We start from the raw sequence: 21556 nt of genomic DNA on the forward strand, positions 1-21556 counted from the left end.
ATGGAATTTGTTCAGTTTTATCAACAGATTAAACACATTCAGGAACACAAGGTGCTATTGACAGGACTACAGATCCTTCCAACAAGGTGAACACTTTTTCTGCTACTATAGAAAAGAGCAGCCTGAAGCAGAAAGACTTTCAGGGTCACACTATCTGAGAAAATACCAGCTCTGGAAGGGGAAAATAATATTGCTGGGCATTAAGACAAAATATATTTCTCCAAAAAGTTGGAAATTTTAATCTTCCTATTAGATGAAAGAGTTAAGCATACTTAGAATCATTCTAGCTGGTCTAAATTCCACCATGATTATACCTATGGAAAAGGTAAAAGAAAAATGACTATTGAACTGTTGGTATGTAAAATTTTTAATTAGTCTGTAATTTGGCAGTGTGAAGTTGTGGATGGAGTATTTAGAACCTTGGAGAAAGGAAGAAATGGGTTCAAATCCTGCTCTTGACAAATACTTTCTCTGTGATAATAAGTCATTGAACTAAAAAGTTGCTTATCTTTATCTGTATCAACAACAGGAGTTTTTATACTGGTTATAGATGGTTATAGATCTAGACTAAAATAAAAAATGGCATTATATTATTAAACTGCTCACAGTGTAGACTTGAAATGTGCTACTTAATTATATAGACCATTACTTTTCAACTTCAATGGATCTGTGATTTCATCTGTGTAGGTGCTCCCTACAATGGTGCAGATCACCATGCTCTCTCATCCTGAGCTACTTTGGTTCATGCACTCTGATATATATTCCAAAGGAGATCCATAAAATGTAAGTGATCACTGTAATAAAAAGTAAAACACTTTTTCTCTGATGGGGTTACGCTAAAAATCTCACAGGTTTTGTCTTTAAAAAATGCTAGACCTAGACCTAGAGCTTCACGGCAAAAAACAAGAGTTAAAGAAAAAAAATTAATACTGTGCTCTGTTTTAAAGCACAAGTCTTCTAGAAATAATTTTATTTAACATTCTATATCCGAATATTTCTACTCTAGAGAGAGCAATGTCCAAACAATCCCTCTGCATGCTCTTGGAAATTCTATACCTGAAGACAATTTGAGGTAAGATTATTAAGAATCTGGAACAAGGAAATTGTCACAATATGCTATTAACATTCCATAGCAATAGTCACTACTGAGTTACTTCCTTGATCTTTCCCTTTGCAGATTGCAAGAATTTCTTCCCAATATCTCAAAAATTTTTCCTTAATGGAGAATGATGGATCAAAGCCCAAAGGGGATGGGAAAGGCATGGATTATAAGGATGTTATTGTTCAGTTGTTCAGTCATGTCCAACTATTAGTGACCCCATGGACTATATAGCACACCAGTCCCTTCTATCCTCCACTATCTCCCAAAATCTATCCAAGTTCATGTTCATTGTTTCCATGATAATATCTATTCACCTCATCCTCTGCCATCCCAGATTTCCTTTTACCTTCAATCTTTTCCAACATTAAGATCTTTTCCAAAAAGTTCTGCCTTCTCAGTATGTGGCCAAAATATTTAAGCTTCAGCTTTAGTATTTGACCTTCCAGTGAATAGTCTGAATTAATTAATTTATTTTAAGTATTGATTAATTTGATCACCTTTCTGTCCAAGAGACTCTCAAAGTCTTCTCCAGGACTACAATTTGAAAGTGTTGATTCTGTGGTGCTCAGCCTTACAGTCCAACTTTCAGCCATACATTACTACTGGAATGGTTTTTTGTATCTGCCTCCTTTACAATGCTGCAAATCTCTGTCCATAATTCTTTAGGCACTCTACCAGATTTAATTCCTTAAATTTATTTATCACTTCTACTTTATATTCATAAGGGTTGTTGTTTAGGTCATACCTATGGTCTTATGGTTTTCCCTACTTTCCTCTATTTAAATCTGAATTTTGCAATAAGAAGCTCATGATCTGAGCTATAGCCAACTCCAGGTCTTGTTTAACTCACTGAGTAGAACTTTTCCACCTTTGACTACAAAGTATATAATCAATCTAATTTCAATATTGACTATCTGATGATATCCATGTGTAGTGTTGCCTTTCGGGTTGTTGAAAAAAATGTTTTCTATGACTAGCAAATTATCTTGACAAATCTCTATTAGTCTCTGCCTTTCTTCATCTTGTACTTCAAGGCCAAACTTGCCTATTGTGCCAAGTATATTTTGATTTCCTTTTGCCTTCTAATGTGACTAATGTGATTTTTTAAAATCTTGTTTCTAGAAGATACTATAGGTCTTCATAGAAGTGATCAAATTTGGTCTTTTTGGCATCAGTGATTGGAGCAGAGACTTGTATTACTTTGATGCTGAATGGCTTGTCTTGGATTCAAACAGATATCATTCAGATATTTCTGAGATTATACCCTGGTACTGTATTTCACACCCTTTCACTGCCTTATGAGGGCCACACCATTTTTTCCAAGGGATTCTTGCCCACAGTAGTATATGTAGTGATCACCTGAATTAAATTAATTCATTCCCATCCATTTAAGTTCACTGACACTTAAGATGTCAACATTTAATCTTTCTATCTCCTATTTGACCACATCTAGCTTGCCTTGATTAATAATGCAATATTCATCTTTATGGCACAGGACAGGGGTGGAGGACCTTTGGCCTCGAGGCCACATGTGGCCCTCTAGGTCTTCAAGTGTGGCACTTTGATTATATCCAAACTTCACAGAACAAACCCTTTTGATAAAAGGGTTTGTTCTGTAAAGCTCAGACTCAGTCAAAGGCCACACCCAAGCACCTAGAAGGCCACATGTGGCCTGGAGGTTGCAGGTTCCCCACCTCCAATATGGGACTTTCCTTTCCTTACCAGATACATCAGTAACTGAGCTTCCTTTTGATTTTGGCTCATATTCTTCATTAGTTCTGGAGCTACTTGTAATTGTCCTCCATCCTTCCCCAATAGTATGTTGGACACCTTCCACCCTGAGGCGCTCATGTTCCAGTGTCATATCTTTTATTTTTTTAATGCTTGTCCATGGGATTTTCTCGACAAAGAAACTGAAGTGGTTTGCTGCTTTCTTCTTCAGTCATTATCTTTTGTCAGAACCCTCTACTATGACTTGTCTTGGGTAACCCTGCATAGCATAGCTCATAGTTTCATTTAGTTACACAATCTTCTCCTCTATGACATGGCAGTGATCGAGGAGGGGGAGATATTATGAGGTACTCTTTATTATAATTTTAGATTCTACTCTTAATCTATTAACTTGAGATTCATGGAAAAAATCCTTGAAAATTTTTGAGAAAGATAACCTACCTAAGGACACAAGTCTGGAAATATTTTTTAGACCATAGAAATATTTATTTCTGAATATGTCTAGAGAAACAGAAAAGTTGTTAATAAGTCTCTATGATTCCCGCTTCTGTCTTGCAACGCAATTATTTGAAGTATTATACATTTTTATTAATTCTAGGATTAATTTTATGCCTGCTAATTAGCATCAAGATGTATTATTCTAGTTGGTCCAAGATTTGGATTTCTATATTTTTTTCTTCGATACAACAAGTATAGCAAAACAATATGGTAACAAGAAGTATTCTGGATGTTATACCACTATACCAAATACATAACAGTATACCAAATACATTGTCTTGAATCGGTATGCAAAAAGCAAAGAAGTGGATAGAAATAAAATCTACTGTTCAAACATACTCTAGTCTCCAGTTTCTTAACCTGAATGGTAGCTAGAAGTTTCTGAAGAATAACCAAGCTCTCCGAGATCAAAATGGTTCAGTTTAAAGGAAATTAGAACTTTATTCTGCTGGCCAACTGGTAAATAGACAGCCTGATCCCTTTAATTATAGTTATTAAGAATATATAATCTGAATATTTATAGTTGTTCTTCCAACATAGTTATAATCCTTAAGAGATTATATTTTCTACTCTTTGTTCAAACCAACAAATCCTGTCAAATCAAATTTAAAAAACATCCATTAAGCACCTACTTTGTGCCAGGCATAGTGCTAAGTACTTGTCTTGTACTGCAACTACGTCTTTATCTCAAATTCAGTACACACTGAAATTTGAGGATTGTACAATGAGACAATACACCAAAATTCATAGGATGCAGGCAAAGTAATATTTAAGGGTAAATTTATCTCTTTATTTTTTTTATTTTTTAATTAATTTGTTTTCTTTTAGTTTACAGAATTCAATTCCACAATTCCTTGAGTTTCACATTTTGTCCCCCTTCTTCCCCTCTCCCCCATAGCGGCATATAGTCAAGTATAGGATCTGTAAATACTTTCACGTTATACATTAGTCAGGTTATAAAGACAGATTGTATCAGATGGAATGAAAAATGGTAAAGAAGACATAAAACCAAACAACAGAAGGAAAAAGATCAGGTATTTTGCTTCCACCTGGATATAAACTCAGTTCTTTCTAGTTCTTTCTCTGGATGCACATATTTCTCTCCATCATGAGTCTTTTGGGATTGACTTATATCACTGCATTGCTGAGAAGAGTCCAGTCTATCAGAGTTGGTCATCACACATACGTTGTGTCTGTAATTGTGTACAAATTTCTCCTGGTTCTACTCTTCTCACTCAGCATCAGCTTGTATAAGCCTCTCCAGGTAAATATGAAGACTGTCTACTCCTCATTTCTTTTTTTTTTAAATTCAATTTTTAATTTATTCATTTGTTTGTTTCCTTTTAGTTTACAGGATTCAATCCCACAGTTCCTTGAATTTCACATTTTGTCCCCCTCCTTCCCCTTCCCCCCATGGCGTCTTATAATCAAGTATAGGATCTGTAAATACTTTCACATTATACAATGGTCAGGTTATAAGGATGGATTATACCAGCTGGAATGAAAAATGGTTAAGAGGACATAAAATCAAACAAGAGAACGAAAAAGATCAGGTATTTTGCTTCCACCTGGATATAAATTTAGTTCTTTCTAGTTCTTTCTCTTCTTTGCTTTTGCTTTATCTGAGATAAGGATTGCTACCCCTGCTTTTTTTTTTACTTTAGCTGAGGCATGATATATTTTACTCCAGCCTTTTACCTTTACCCTGTGTGTATCCCTCTGTTTCAGATGTGTTTCTTGTAAACAGCATATTGTAGGATTATGATTTCTAATCCATTCTGCTATCCATCTCCGTTTTATGGGAGAGTCTTTTGCATTCACATTTACAGTTATGATTGTTATCTGTTTCTTTCCCTCCATCCTATTCCCTTCCCTGTTAATGTTCATAGTTTTCCTCCCTTCTCCCTTCCCCTCCTTAATAGTTTTCCTTTTGACCACCGCCTCCCTCAGTATTACCTTATCAGCCCCCCTCCCTTTACCTCCCTTTTCCCCTTCTTCCCTCCCTACTAACCGCCCCCAGGCACATCCATCTAGCTAAGCCCCCTCCCCCCCCCCCTTTCCCTCTGAAATGATACTTTTTGCTCTTCTTCTCCATAGAGTCCTATGCTTAACAGGTTGTTATTCCCTCCTTGCACCAGAACCAATGGGGGAAAAGCTCATATGATTCCCATCTCCCTCCCTTCTTTTCCTCTGCTATTCAGTTTTTATGCCTCTTTGTGTGGCAAAATTTACCCTTTTCCACTCATTCATTCCCTTTCTTCCATTGCAGTCCCTTTGTAGCCCTTAATAAGATTTTTAAAAAATCGTCATTTTGTGTATTTTATACTCATACCCTCTACTTGTCTATAACCAGTTTGCTCTTATCAAATAGCAGGGTGTGTATGTGTGTTTTCCTTGTTTACCTTTCTACGTCACTGTTGCATCTCATAATTGGAAGTTGAATTTTACATTGAGTTCTGGCTTTTTTATCAAGAAGGTTTGGGACTTTGTTATATCGTTGAATGACCATCTCTTTGCCTGGAAGAATATGCTCAGTCTCACTGGGTATGTGATCCTTGTTTGTAACCTGAGCTCTTTTGCCTTCCAGAAAATTGTATTCCACTGCCTCCGATCTATCAGTGTAGAGGCTGCCAAATCCTGTGCGATCCTCACTGTGGACCCTTGATATTTGAATTGTTTCTTTCTGGCTGCTTGAAGTATTTTCTCTTTTATCTGGTAGTTCTGGAGTTTGGCCACAACATTTTGAGGACTTTTCAGTTTGGGATCTCTTTCAGCAGGTGTCTGGTGGATTCTCTTGATTTCTATTTTACCCTCAGGTTCTAGTATTTGTAATGCAAATGTAAAATTTAAAGATCTTCCCTGCCCCTAGGCTAAAGTGCACCAGAAGCCTGGGGTGGGAGGCTTGTTTTTCAGTAGATACTTCTTGATTGGCCAGTGAGTCAATAAGGTTGTTACATTCTCTGAGCCAGGAGAAGGCTATATAAGCCCTGATGTGTAGCTTTGTTTTGGGACTCACTTTGAGAAGTGTTCTGTGATTTGATCTGAATTCTGGGAAGCCATTGTTGAGAGTCCCCCGGCTTTGAAAAACCCAGATGTGGAAACCCAGATGTTGACTGGGTATGGATGTAATGGTTGGACAGTTTGGAAAGCTGTCTACTTGATCTGTTAATGTCTTGATAATTCTGTCTGTATATTTTGAAGTTCGGGGTGCTGACCTTTTTCCCCTGAACAAGGTAAACGATATATGTCTGACTGATTAAAGTAAGCTTGTTAACCCATTTTGAGTTGCTTTCCTTTAACAAAGCAGATCCAAGAACCTGTGGTAGCTGCAAACCCTGAGGACGCTTGGGGTGCTTGCTGCTACAGTATCTCAGGGCAGTTTTCCTTAATGAGCTGTTGGAGAATGTTGTCCAGGCTCATTTTTTCATCATGATTTTCTGGTAGGCCTACGATTCTCAGATTATCTCTCCTGGATCTGTTTTCCAGGTCAGTTATTTTTTCTTTGAGGTATTTTACCTCTTTTTCTAATTTTTCATTCTTGTTGCTTTGTTTGACTAGTTCTTGATCCCTCATAGATTTATTTGTTTCAATTTGGTTGATTTTAGTTTTAAGCAAATCATTTTCCTTGGTTAATTTTTGGAGCTCCTTTTCCATATCATACACTTTTCTTTTTAGAGAGATGTTTTCTTCAGTATAATGTTTTTCTAATTCTGCTATTTTGGTTTTGAGAGAATTATTCATTTTGTCTTCTATCTCTCTCATTTTGTTTTCAAAGTTCCTTTTGATCTCATCTAGGAGAGCCTTCTGTGCTTGGGACCCGTTCCCTATTGATGTTTCAGCTGTGGGTGTGGAGTCCACATTGTCTCCCTCTGAGTTTGGTTCCTCCCTCTGAGGATAGTAGGACTCCAGAGTCTTTGTCTTTGTAGTCTGCTTTCTACCCATTTTGAGCAAGGGCCCTAGCCAAACCCTTCCTCTAGGGATCCCAAGCCTTTACCGTAGAGGGTTTTGCCCTGGGGCAAGAGTTACTATGTTTTCAGGGTCAGAGGTGGGGTTTGGAGCAGGTGAGGTTCGCTCTGTCATCCTGGTCTATGGAGGTCATGATAGGGGCTTTATTTATTTATTTGTTTTTAATTTCTGGGCTATGAAGTGGTAGCCTCAGGAGTATTTGCTGTCCAGGACAGGGGCCCCTGTATTTTCTTCTTACCTTGCTCTTTCCAGTCCCAGCCCTTTGGTGATAGGCCTGGTAGTGGCCCTTGTGGTTGGTGGGAAGACTTGCCTTCTGAGTTGATCAGGCCCCTTCCAGGTCTGCCTCTGCCAAATTTATCTCTTTAAATGTTTAAATAAAATAGAGCAAGAGCTCACCAATGAATTGGGCATACAACTAGGAAACCTAGAAAAAGAACAAGTTAAAAAGCCCCAATTAGATACCAAATTGGAAATCCTGAATATCTAACAGGAGATCTACAATATTGAAAGTAAGAAAAACATTGAACTAATAAACATAACTAGGAGCTGGTTTTATGGGGGAAAAAACCAATAAAATAGATGGTTTATTTTATTTTTTAAAAAGAAAGAAGAAAACAAAAGTACCAGTATAAAATGAAAGGGGTAAATTCACTAGAAATGGAGATTAAATTAAAGCAATTATAAGAGCTATTTTTCCCAATTATATGCCAATAAATTTGACAATCTAAGTGAAATGGCTTAATATTTACAAATATACAAATTGTCCAGCTTAGCAGAGAGGAAATAGAGTACTTTAAATAACCCCATTTTAGGAAAAGAAATTGAAGAAGCCATCAATGAACTCCCTAAGAAAAAAAATCCCTAGCACCAGATGGATTCACAAGCAAATGCTACCAAATATTTAAAGATAATCAATTCCAATACTATATAAATTATTTGGAAAAATATGCAGAGAAAGTTAATTAGTGACACAAATATGGTGCTGATACCTAAACTAGAAAGAGCAAAAACAGAGAATGAAAACTAAAGAAAAATTTCCCTAATGAAAATTGGTATAAAAATTTTAAATAAAACACTAGCAAGAAGATTATAGCAATATATCACAAAGATAATATGCTATGACCAGGTGGTTTTCATACCAGGTGGCCAGGTAGCACAGCAAGTAAGATCACCAGGCTCCAGTGTCAGGATGACCTGGAGATCGAATCCCGGGCTCACTTAGCACCCACCCAGAAACACCTGTAACCTTGAGCAAGTTACTTAACCCCAATTGCTTAGGGGCGGCCAAGTGGCTCAGCAAATAAGAACACCGGCTTCAGTGTCGGGATGACCTGGATTGAATCCCGGGCTCAGATACTCAGCACCACACCCAGAAATAACTGGCCGTGTAACCTTGAGCAAGTTACTTAACCCCGATTGGTAAAAAAAAAAAAAAATATTAGGAACACTATTAGCATAAATTGACCATATCAATAATAAAAATCATATGATTATCCCAATAGATGCAGAAAAAGCTTCTCACAAACTACAATATGCATTCCTATTAAAAATACCAGAAATCATTTGAATAAATGGAGCTTTCCTTAAAATAAGTAGTGTTTATCTAAAGCTACCATCAGCAAGCATTATCTGTAGTAGGGATAAGCTAGAAGCCTTCCTAATAAAATCAGGGGTGAAGCAAGGATGCCTATTATCACCACTATTATTCAATACTGTACTATAAATGCTAGCTATAGTAATAAGAGAACAAAAAGAAATCAAAGGAATTAGACCAGGCAATGAGGAAACAAAACTATCATTCTTTGTATATGATATGATATGATGTAATACTTAGAGAATCCTAGGGAATAAACAACAACAACAAAAAAAAACTACTTGAGATTATCAACAACTTTAGCAAAGTTGCAGAATATAAAATAAACCCATATAAATCATTTCTTTTTTTACTTTTCTTTTTTTCAACATTTCTTTATAATACCAACAAAGTCCAAGAGGAAAAGAGAGAAATTCCATTTAAATAACTGAAGACAATATAAAATACTTGGGAGTCTACTTGCCAAGACAAACCCAGGAACTATATGAGCACAATTAGAAGACAATTTTCACACAAATGAAGGCAGATCTAAACAACTTGGGAAATACTAATTGCTTATGGGTAGACTGAGTTAATATAACAAAAATGATAATTCTACCTAAGTTAATTTGCTTATTCAGGACCATATTAATCAAATTATCAAAATAAAAATTATAGAGCTAGGAAAAAATCATAACAAAATTTATCTGGAAGAGCAAGAATATCAGAGGAATAAATGAAAAAAATGTGAAGGAAGGTGGTTTAGCAGTACTGATCTCAAACCATATTATAAAACAGTAATCACCAAAACAATCTGGTACTAGCTTTGAGGAAAATGAGGGAACTGAGAGGATTAAAACAGCCAAGTGGTAGCGGGAACTGACAACCACACTGACTCTATCTTGTGACTCAATTCTGGAGTTAGCTCACTCCCCCTTCTATTCAATTAAGGGTCTAGTACAATTTCTGTTTCATGAGAAAACTTTTTTTCAATGGTAGAAATTGTGAGAAAACTTTATTTCTTTGTTTGAATCCAGCCTTGCATGGTGGAAGAGCCTGTGGCAAGAGGCTTGTTTTTAAGGAGATACTTTTTGATTGGGCAGTGGGTCAAGAGGGTTGTTACATTCTCTGAGCCAGTGAAGGCTATATAAACCCTGATGTAAGGCTTTGTTTTGGGGCTCACTTTGAGAAGTGTTGTGTGATTTGACCAGAAGAGAGTCTGGGCAGCTGTTGAGAGCCCCCTGGCTTTGAAAACCCAGATGTTGATGCTTCCCTCTCTGGTAACTGATTAGGAATGGATGTAATGGTTGGACAGTTGAGGCCTGTCTGCTTGATCTGTTTGTTTCTCTGTCTCCTTTTAATTTCTGCTTATAACCTCTGTATACTCTGAAGTTTGGGGTGCTGACTTTTTCCCCTGAACTAGGTAAATGATATGTTTGATGGATTAAAGCAAGATTGTTAACCCATTTTGAGTTGCTTTCCTTTAGAAAAGCAGATCTAAGAACCTGTGTTGGCAGCCACCCTGGGGGTGCTGGGGTGCTTGCTGCTACAATAATCTATATCAAATTGCTTGCCTTCTCAAGGAGGGGAAGAAGATCAAAGTAGGGAGAGAATCTGGAACTCAAAATTTAACAAAACAAATGTTAAAAATTTTTGTTTACATGTAATTGAGAAAAAAAATAAAAGTAAAAGTAAAACCAACTGAGGCTTTTAAAGGTCAGGAAGTCCACTAATTAACTGTTTTATAATAACTATCTGGTGTTATTGCAGCAACACTTATTATGAAATAACTAAGTTCTCATAAGGGTATAATTACCATACATCACAATGCACTGAACTCAGTCCCACAGGCAAACTTCCCAGGGTCCCTGAGTCAGGGCTCAGATTCCCTTAATGGGACCACAAGTATGGAAGGTACATTATGAGTGGTTGTATCCTCATTTTGAAAACCTCCAAACATAATTTCATGACTAAGTCAGGAGTGATTCTTGATCCCTTGAACTTCCTAGTCAGTTCATACCTGAGGTCAGGCTCACATCTGATCATTCAAGGAATTCTAGACCTCACAGAACTGTTCTGTCCCATTGGAGTATCTCAGTCTGTTAAATAACCTGATTCATCAATGAGAAGAGAAATTTTTCTGTATTGCCCTAGTTGTTATGACATGGAACATTCCCAACTGTCTGGGGTTGATTCAGTTAGGTTCCTTTCATAAGAAATATGGCTTTTCTAACTGCACCAATTAGTGGAATTTTTCTAGGCCTTTGTATATATTTTGGACTGAAACTAACTGTTGCTTTCTTTTTTTAAAAAAAAGTAAGCAAATCTCACTTACCTCTCCTGGACAGCAAAGACACTCAGATACTACTCAGATCTTTAAGTAGTATCAATTAGACAACATCTTAGAGTAGTAACAACAGTATTGGTAAGGTTGCAAAAGGGTCATTTTAACAAACACTAGTTGGGGCGGCTAAGTGTTGCAGTGAATAGAGCACTGGCCCTAGAGTTAGGAGGATCTGAGTTCAAAAATGGCCTCAGAAACTTAACACAAAAACTAGCCATGTGACCTTGGGCATGCTTAACCCCAATTGCCCGCCAAAAAAGCAAAAACAACAAACCCCCCCCCCCTCACTAGCATAGCATTTACAATAATCTTTCTCAATTTCAAATTGTGTAATAAAAAAGCAATGTGAGATTGATGGTGCCAGGAACCATATCTGGTATCTTAAAAAAGGAAGTGACACGATAATAAAGAACGTTAAGTTTATCAATGGTAACAATTTGTAAATCAATCATTATAGATACTTTTATGCACTAGTATGGACACTTAACAAGTATCTTTTTAGAGAATATATTTATGGTCACTGACATAAGAAGTGACATAGGTATATAATAGTAAATAAAGATGCCTCTTCTACATAGTACATTTCATAGTCCTTTTACATCTCATTGATCTTTCACAGCTCCGTCAAGTAAAGTTATGCCAAGCACTAGAGCAAAGTAAGGATCATTTTAGGGGAAAAAACTCATAGAAGAGATAGTCTTCTAAAGATCACAATGCCCCTTGTTAAAAGAAAGGCCCTAGGCAAAGACCAGTATGGGAGGGATCCTAGAGATTCAAGGAAAAATCTCAGTACAGGGTCAGCTCCGGAGCCCTACAACAAAGAGAAAAAGATCCTATACAGTGACCTGGGTTCCCTTTAGCAGCAAGAGAAAAAAGGTCTCAGTGGCAATGCCACACAGGATCCAGACCACAGCAGAATTAGGGTTCTGAGCAGCATCCAGGCAGCCCCAGTCTAACCCAGCATCTAGGAAGCCTGGGTCTAAACCATAATAGGAGACAAGGCCAAATCATTCCTGTAAAGCTTAATTCTTAGCCATAATACTCAAGGTCTAAGAAGGGTCTGCCCACATCATCTAGGGATGTAGGAGTACAGTTTGACCAAATCTCAGGCCCCCCAACTCAGAATATAAGGTGGCAGATATGAGTAAACCAAAGAAAACACTGAACATTAAGAAATATTTTGGATTGAAAGATGCCCAATGGGTGAACTCTGAAGAAGAGTAGTCCCACAAAATACCAAGTGGAGCTTCAGAGAAAAAAAAATCCCAACCTCAAGGATTACAAGAGTTCCTGGAAGAAATGAAACAAGATATACAAAACAGAATAGCTAGGGAGGAAATAATGGCAAAGACTTGATTAAAAAAAAAAAAGATGGTGGGAAACCTCATACAAGAATTGAAGGCCCTGTAAATTAGAATGGATCAAATAGAAAATAAAGACTTAATGTGACAGCAAAAAAACAAGCATTCAAACAAAATGAAAAGATTGAAAAAAAAATTTAAGTAAGAAATATAATAAATAATTGACCTTCAAAATAGGTCAAGAACAAAAAATCTAAGAATATTGACCCTCTGAAAATTATGATAAAAAATAAAAATGTGGATTCCCATATTTGAAGAAATCATAAGTGAAAATTCTTAGAACCCAGAGGAAAAAGTGAAAATAGAAAAAAAATCCACTGTATACTTCCTGAAAGAAACCCCTAAATGAACTCTCCAAGGAACACCATAACCAAAATCCAGAGATTCTAGGTTAAAGAAAAAATACTAAAAGTAGTCAAAAAGAAAAAAAAAGGTAATTCAAGGAGCCAGAGGCAAGATTATACAGGACTTAACAGCTACTGTTATAAAGGAGAAGATAGGAATATGATGTCCCAAAAGGCTAGATTTATCATGAAAAAGAGGATTTCCATATATTCTTGATGAAAAAGTCTAAACTGAGTAGAAATTTTTGAAGTGGACATGCAAAAGCCAAGAAAAACATAGAAAGGCACGCATATTTCTTCAATTGGAAAGGACTATGTTGGGATGAATTGTTTATACTTTAATAAAAGAAATGTCTTCTCAGAATTCTAATATCTCTAATAGTCATTGAAAGGAGACAGAAATGGAAGGGACTGGGAAATAAGGGAAAGGGGGACAAAAACATTATTACATAGTAGAGGTGCATAAGATAAGTATTTAAACACAGAAGTCATGGAGGGAACAGGCATTCCATGAATTTCACTTTCATCTCTACTGGACAGAGGAAGATTGAACACACACACACAGACACACACACACACACACACACAAATACATTAAACTCAAAAGGGTAATAAAGGGCACAGAAAGGGAAGGGAGAGATTATTGTAAGCTCCCTGAGGACAGGTACTGCCTTTGGCCTTTTTAAAAAATCCCCAACACTTAGCACAGTGCCTGTTACATAGTAGAACCTAATATTTTAATTAAGTAGTTAATTAATTATAATACAATAATTAATAAGTTGATTAATACAATTCTGAAAGATCAAAGGAGAGATGAATAAATGTTTATTGACTAACAAAGAGAAGTTTAAGATGGAGGGTAGGACAGGCAAAGCAAAACAAACTCCAGTGTTGGGGAGAGTATGTGAAGAGGTATTAAAAGTCGAGGAAAAAAAAGTAAATACCTGGGATCAAGGAGAGGAATAGGGGAAGAAAAGAAGAGCAACAGAGGAGAAAGAGTCCATTTCATTCACAGATCCCAAATATTAGGCAAATTCCCTCTCTTTTATCACCTTATTAGTAAAGAAGGTTGGCAAGAATAAAGAGAGGAAAAACTATTAGAATATATAGAAATATACAATTAACTTTCATAACTGTGAAAGTAAATAGAATGAACTAACTCATAGAAAGGAAAAGGACAGTAACATGGATGAGAAAATAGAATCCAACAATATATTGTTTACAAGAAAGACACTTGAATCATAAAGATTCATATAAAGTTAAAATGAGTGGTTGAAATGAAATCTATTATGCTTCAGCTGAACAACAACAACAAAAACAGGCATAGCAAGCATGAGTTCAGATGAGGCTACAGAAAATATAGACATGATAAAAAGAGATAAGCAAGGAAACTACATTGTACTTAAATATGCCACAGAACATGAATTAATATCAATACTTGATATATTTTACCAAATAGCATGGCATCTCAGAGGAATGTTAAATTGCAAGAAGAAATACAGTAAAACTAAAATAGTGGGGGATCTCAACATGCCTCCTTCAGACTTAGACAAATATAACCAAAGATAGACAAAAGAGAAACCAAGGACCAGAAAATATATATTTTTTAAAGTTAGAGATGATAAATCTTTGGCAATTACTGAATTGAGACAGAAAGGAACTGACATATTTTTAGTCTGTACATAGTACCTTTATAAAAAAAAGACTATATGTTGGAGTATAAAGACCATGCCAAAAAAATGCAAAAAAGTAGAAATACTAAACATGTCATTTACTGAGCACAATGCAGAAAAAATTATTATACTCAGTAAAGTGTTTGAAAGATTTAAAATTAGTTAAAAAAATTAATTTTAAAGAATGGGTGGGTCAAAGGACAAATTATAGGAAGAAAAAACTTTCTCCAAAAAGTTCAACAATGAGACAACATACCAAAATTTATAGGCTATAGCTAAAGTAGTTGTCAGGGGGAAATTTCTGTCTCTGAATAGTTTCATCAAGAGAAAAACAACAAATCAATGAATTGGGCCTGAAATAAAAAAAGACTGGAACAAAAACTAATCAAAACGTACTAACTAAATATCAGAGAAAAAATTCTGAAAAATCAAAGGAAAGATGAATAAAATGGAAATAAAAAGCATCATCAAATTGAAAATTTGAGCTTTTTAAAAATTATGCAAACACTTAATTTGATTTTTAAAAAAAGAGGAAAAGAAAGTTGCTCATGTTGAAAATGAAAAGGTAGAATTCAATGCAATTGAAGAAATAAAGAAAATCATCTGAAATTTTTCCCAGTTATATTTCAACAAAACTGATAACTTAAAAGAAATGGATGAATATTTATCAAAATATAAACTACATAGATTAATGGAATAAATTACTTAAATAACCTAGCATGAGAAAAAATGAATTGATTAAGCTACAAATGAACTCCTAAAGACAAAAAACTCAAGGATAAGATATAAGTGAATCCTAGCAAACATTCACAGATCAATTAATTCCAATATTATGTAAATTGTTTGCAAAAATAGTAAAAGATGGGATCCTTTTAATCCTTTTCTGTAATTAAAAACATGTGATTTCGATTCTTAAACCTGAGAGGGACAAATCAGTGGTAGAAAACTATTGACTACTATCCCACATGAATATTGATGCAAAAATTTTTTGGAGGGCAATTGGGGTTAAGTGACTTGCCCAAGATCACACGGCTAGTTTTTGTGTTAAGTGTCTGAGGCCAGATTTGAACTCAGATCCTCTTGACTCCAGGGCCAATGCTCTATTCACTTCACCACCTAGCCACCCTGATGCAAAATTTTTAAATAAAATATTAGCAAAAAAACTATAACAAAACATTAGAAATATTATGTACATGACCAAGTTCAACTTATGTCAGGAATGTAGGATTCTCTTTAAGGAGCACTATAATATTAATAAACCATATTAATAATACAAAAAATTTAAAAAGCATGATTTTTATCAATAGATGCTGATGAGGTTTATGAGAAATCCAACTCCCATTCCTAAAAAAATAATCCCCCCCAAAATCATACTAGAAAGCATAGATATAAATAAATGTATCCTCAATACAGTCAATAATATCTATTTAAAACCAAGAGAAATACTGTATATAATGGAGAAAAGTTAGAGGCCTTTCCAATAAGATTAGGGGTAAAGCACGGATGTTCATTATTTATTTAACAAAATTACTATTACTATTTAACAAAATGCTAGAAAAAACTGCTCTGACAATAATAAGATGATAAAGAGAAAGTAAGAAAATTAGCATAGTCAAGGAAGAAATAAAATTATAACTTTTTGCAATAGAAAATATTAAGGTTTTATTAAAATAGTTCAATGGATGAGGAAGTAGAGGAGATATTTGTTTATAAAAATAAATTTAAAATGCAAAATGCATTAAAATTTAAAAATGCAAATGTACATAAAGCTCTAATGATTTTTTTTATTTGTTTAAATTTGTGTTGTGTGTTGAGTTAAATGTGTGTTGAGTTAACCTGCTATTAGGAAAAGAACAAAGGACCTTGGGAAGTCTGTCTGTGAAAAGTTCACTGAGTAAAAAACCAGTTTCTCTCCCCTCTCCCACACTTATTTTTCAGTCTAGCATAAATTATAATTTGAAACCTTATAAACACTCTGAGAGAAAAGCAAACGTCAGGAGTGTGTGTGTGTGTGTGTGTGTGTGTGTGTGTGTGTGTGTGTGTGTGAGAGAGACAGAGAGAGAGACAGAGAGAGAAACAATGAACATCTTTACAAATTTTTTACCTGAAAATGTTGTTATTCAATTGTGTGTGACTTTTTGTGACTGCATTTGGGGTTTTCTTTGCAAAGATACTGGAGTGGTTTGTCATTTCCTTCTATCTCCAACTTTACAGATGAGGAAAGTAAGACAGAGTCAAATGACTTGCCCAGGGTCACACAACTAGGAAGGATCTGAAGTCAGAATTGAACATAGGAGGGGCGGCCAGGTGGCTCAGCAAGTAAGAGCACCAGCTCCAGTGTTGGGATGACCTGGGGATCGAATCCAGGCTCTGATACTTAGCAACACACCCAGAAATAACTGGCCGTGTAACCTTGAGCAAGTTACTTAACCCCGATTGCTTTAAAAAAAAAATTGAACTCAGGAAGATGAGTCTTCCTGATTACAGGGTTAGTACTCTGTCCACTTTGATAGGCTGCTCAGAGGCAGGATTGGGGAGAGGGTGAGGAAGAAGAGACAGAGAGACTCACATCTCTCTATGGCCTACATTCTTGGTAATTCTGCCTGTAAAAGGTAATTAGAAAATATCTTTTTCTTATGGATCCAGTTAGATAGCAAAACTCTATAATAATAGGTTGTGTGTGTGTGTGGGGGGGGGGGGGGTTGGGAGTGGGGCTGAGCTCCCAGTTTTGTTCTATGAAAGATCCCTCTTTCCTGGGTGGCTCCCATTGCATCCTCATGCTGAGAAAAAAAATAAAAAGGTTGGAGGAGGGGGGAAATTCAGGAAACATCAGGACTAGATCAACCATATGTATTTATGATTAATAATATATTTTGGCAACTCTCTTCTTTAACAGAAAAAATCTTAGAAACATACTGAAGTGGAAGGCCAGAGTGGGGTAGGCCCCACCCTTTCATTTCTCCCACCTGACTTGTTTCTCTCAGGAATCCTGCTACCTGAGCAAGTGTCTATGATAACACAGTCACACTACTCTCAGGTTGTTCACTTAGATGTCATCTCCCATATTAGAGTAGCTCAACCCCACTCCCCATTCTACAATCCGTTCTAAAGAATGGAACAACAGATGTCCAGATATCTGCAGATGTAGCTGATTCCATAGCTTGGTTGTTGCCATGGGATATCTGCGGTCTCTTCTTTTTTTCTTCATTCTCCTAGTGCTGCCTGCCCCAAACTCTTGCTGTCAGCTGTTACGGGGATGGGAATTTAAGATCTTCCCTGCCCCTAGGCCCTTTGATAGGCTTAAATGACTCTGAGAACCTTCTTTGATTTGAAAATATACTCTGCCCCCTAATAGGGTGAATGTGGTCACATGGAGCTTGTGGCAGGAGGCTTGGTTTTCACGCATGCCACACCTTGGTGCTGTGTGATTAGGCAGTGGGTCAAGAGGGTTGTGACATTCTCTGATCCAGAAGAAGGCTATATATACCCTGATGTGAGGCTTTGCTTTGGGGCTCACTTTGAGAAGAGTTGTATGATTTGACTAGATGAGACTCTGGGCAGTCGTTGAACCCCCTGGCTTTGAAAACCCAGATGTTGGTGCTTCCCTCTCTGGTAACTGTGACTAGGTATGGATGTAATGGTCAGACAGCTGGTAGCCTGTCTGCTGAAATGTTTCTCTGCCTGCTTGTAACTTCTGCTTGTATTCTCTGAAGTTCAGGGTGCTGACCTTTTCCCCCAAACTAGGAAAATGACATATGTTTGATTAAAGCAAGATTGTTAACCCATTTTGAGTTGTTTTCCTTTAGAAAAGAAGATCTAAGAACCTGGGTTGGCAGCCACCCTGGGGATACTAGGGTGCTTGCTGCTATATCAGCTTGTGGGAAAACTTTCTTCCCTGTGTCAGAGGGGAGAACTACACATGCTACAAGTTTTTGTGGTCAGTCCACCCTTTGGTAGGAATTGTTAGCTCTACAGGTATATGTAGTGGCAACCACACTGGCATACCCAGTATGGTTGCTAACACAGGTTCTTAGATCTGCTTTACTAGGAAAGACAGCTGTTTAAGGGGTCAACAATATTTTTTTAATTACCTTCACTAGCTCAGGGGAAAAGTCAGCACCCTGAACTTCAGAGAAAATACAAATAGAGAAAATATAAGCAGAGAAACAAAGACCAATAGACAGGGCTCTGACTGCCTTTGAATCAAAGTAATATTGTTATACACTTTACATACATCCCTGGACTGAGAAAGCCTTTACATCTGAGCAATCAGAGAACTCTGAACTTACAACCACTCAGAATCTCAATCAGAGAATCACCAGATCCTTCTCATAAGCAAGGCCCCAAAGCAAAATACCAACTCTGAATATATATACACTTCTCAAAGCCAGAAGGCATCACAACTGACTCAATGCCTAATTAGAAATTAGCAAAAGGTGAAAACCTTTCTACAAGCAAGCCTCCCCTAAGCAAGCTTCCCTTAATGGGCTCTAGGTGAGGCCTATTAGTGGCTGGGAAGATCTTAAATCCCAATAACATTACTGTATACCTCAGAGATATTGTGGGTTTGGTTCCCAATCCCCCCACAACTTAAAGCAAATATCACAATAAAGTGAATTGCACCAATTTTTTAAATTTTCCAGTGCATATAAAAGTTATGTTTACACTATACCTTAGTCTATTGTAATGCCATGCATGAGCAGCTTTCCAGAAGAATGCTACTGTGAACAGCTTTTAAGGTTCTGATTACACAGTATAGTGAACACTCTATTCCATAACAAATCAAAGCAAAACATTCACAGAAAATCAAGGTATAGCATTCACAACATTACAACTTATCACAGAAAATCACAATATAGTATTCACAACAGCTTATCATTAAAATGGCCACATAGTTTCCATCATAGTGGTCACAAAGTTTTGAACAAAGAACAATCATCTCAAAGTACAATAGTCAAAGTCTTCCATTGGGGTGGAGGGGTGGCACACTAAGTTAACTCAATCAGTCACTTATTCAGCAATCAATTACTAAGTATCATTAATCACTAAGTACAATCATTAGAAAATACACAGACCATCCACCCCTATGTCACTAGTAAACTACAATTTCATCACTACTCAGTACCCACAGAGAGGTCTTTTCATCTTGACTGGAAGAAGGCAACTCCTACCTGAATCCACCAGTCACCTGGATTCAAAGGCAGACAGCTCCCAGTTCCTTGTCCTGCTCTCCATGTAAGTCCTGCTTCACACTGAAGTTCACAGGGTCCAGTCCATTTCAAATCCTTCACAATTTCTGTTCCCGGGAATTCAAGGCCCAACCAAGTCACAAACAAAGTCCCGGTCATGCTTCCTCAGTCTTCTGCAGCCCATTAAAAAATTCAGAATCACCTTATCTAGCCTGGGGAGGGAGGGGGGGGAAGAAAGGGGGAACTCCTGGCCTCCTCTTCAGAAGAAGCTCTGCCACCACAAGTTCTCAGTAAATTCTGACTCAGTTCTCCATTCTCATTTCTCCTCTGTAGCTGCTCTGCCTCCAGGTGCTGGTCCCAAGAAATTCTGACTGTGCCTTCCTGGGGCTTTCCTTATATACACACAGCATTTGCTTCTTGTTTCAGCCAACCCCTTCCTGTTACATCAGTAACAGGAGACAGGAGTTCATACCTTCTGTTTTCCCAACAGAGGCCTGATCAATTACTAAGTGCTAAGTTATCTGTTACCTTTGCTTAACTTGAAACAAGGTGCTAAGTACCTGCTTACTTGCCAATATAAAAAGTGGTCTTCAAATTCAAATTACATTACCATTACATCTATTAAGTATGCAATAATATTGCTTCAAAAAATGTACATGCCTTAGTTAAAAAATTCTTTATAGTTAAAAAATACTAGCCATCCTCTGAGTCTTCAGTGAGTCATATAATCTTTTTGCTGGTGAAGGGTCTTGCCTTGATGTTGATGGCTGCTGAAGACTAAGGGTGGCTGTGGGCAATTTCTTAAACTAAATCAATGAAGTTTGCCACATTGATTTACTCTTCCTTTCACAAAAGATTAAGTTTATGTAATATTCTTCAATACTGTTCAACAATGCTTCTCATGGAATAGGGAGGACAGTTAGGGAGAAGGGAGAAAGGTCACTGGAGCTGTCAAAGCACACACAACATTTATCAATTAAGTTCATATATTTATATGGGTGTGATTTTGGTATCCCAAAACAATTACAATAGCAGCATCGAAGATCACTGGTTACAGATCACCATAATAGATGTACCAATAATGAAAAAGTTTGAAATAATTGTGAGAATTACCAAAATGTGACATAGACAACACAATTTAAGGATACGCTGTTGGAATTGTGGTACCAATAGACTTACTATATGCAGAGTTGCCACAAACCTTCAATTTGTAAAAACAAAACAAAACAAAACAAAAGCCTGCAAAATTCATACAACACAGAAAGGAGCAAGGTTGTACTGGAAAATGTTTTTAACAACCAATTCTTTGGAAAAACATACTCAGAACACATTTTTAAATTTACATTATTAACATTTAGTCTACAGTCTAGAAAATCAACAAAACAATAAATAAGTCTCTGATTTGTAGTTGGCCGATTTCTAGTTCTTTGCTCTCTGGAATTAATTCTATCATATCAGACCTTGAGGCATAAGAGCCTAATGCTGAAGATGGTCCTTGAACTGGGTCTTGAAGGAAGCCAGACACTGGGGATACAAAGAAATAAATGCAGCAGTCCTTATCCTCCGGAAGCTTACATTCTACAAGAAGAGAGAGCTGGTCCACATAAAAGCAGATACAAATTAAGTGTATATAGATAAGTGTAAGGCAATGAGGGCATGGTGGGAGGGGAGTAACGTGAAGCAGAGGGGTTCAGGAAAGGCCTTATGGAAAAGATGCTGCTCTAGCTGAACTCCGAGGGGGAAAAAGGGATTTTAAGAGGCAGAGGAGAGGGAGG

At 36.7% G+C, this 21556-nt stretch overlaps 1 long non-coding RNA gene across 1 annotated transcript; it reads right to left on the reverse strand.

Moving 5' to 3' along the window:
- Positions 1-6850: 6850 nt before the first annotated feature.
- LOC138151963 (uncharacterized) lies at positions 6851-21245 on the reverse strand. Its single transcript, XR_011165977.1, has 2 exons — positions 19764-21245; positions 6851-7721 (listed from the first exon to the last, which is right to left on the reverse strand). It is a non-coding gene; the product is annotated as an uncharacterized lncRNA (long non-coding RNA).
- Between the last annotated feature and the right edge of the window lie 311 nt (positions 21246-21556).

The sequence above is a fragment of the Petaurus breviceps genome, unplaced genomic scaffold (genome assembly GCF_028583685.1).
Source record: "Petaurus breviceps papuanus isolate PSGF00001 unplaced genomic scaffold, PetGlider_PUasm1.0 90919, whole genome shotgun sequence".
NCBI lineage: Eukaryota > Metazoa > Chordata > Mammalia > Diprotodontia > Petauridae > Petaurus > Petaurus breviceps.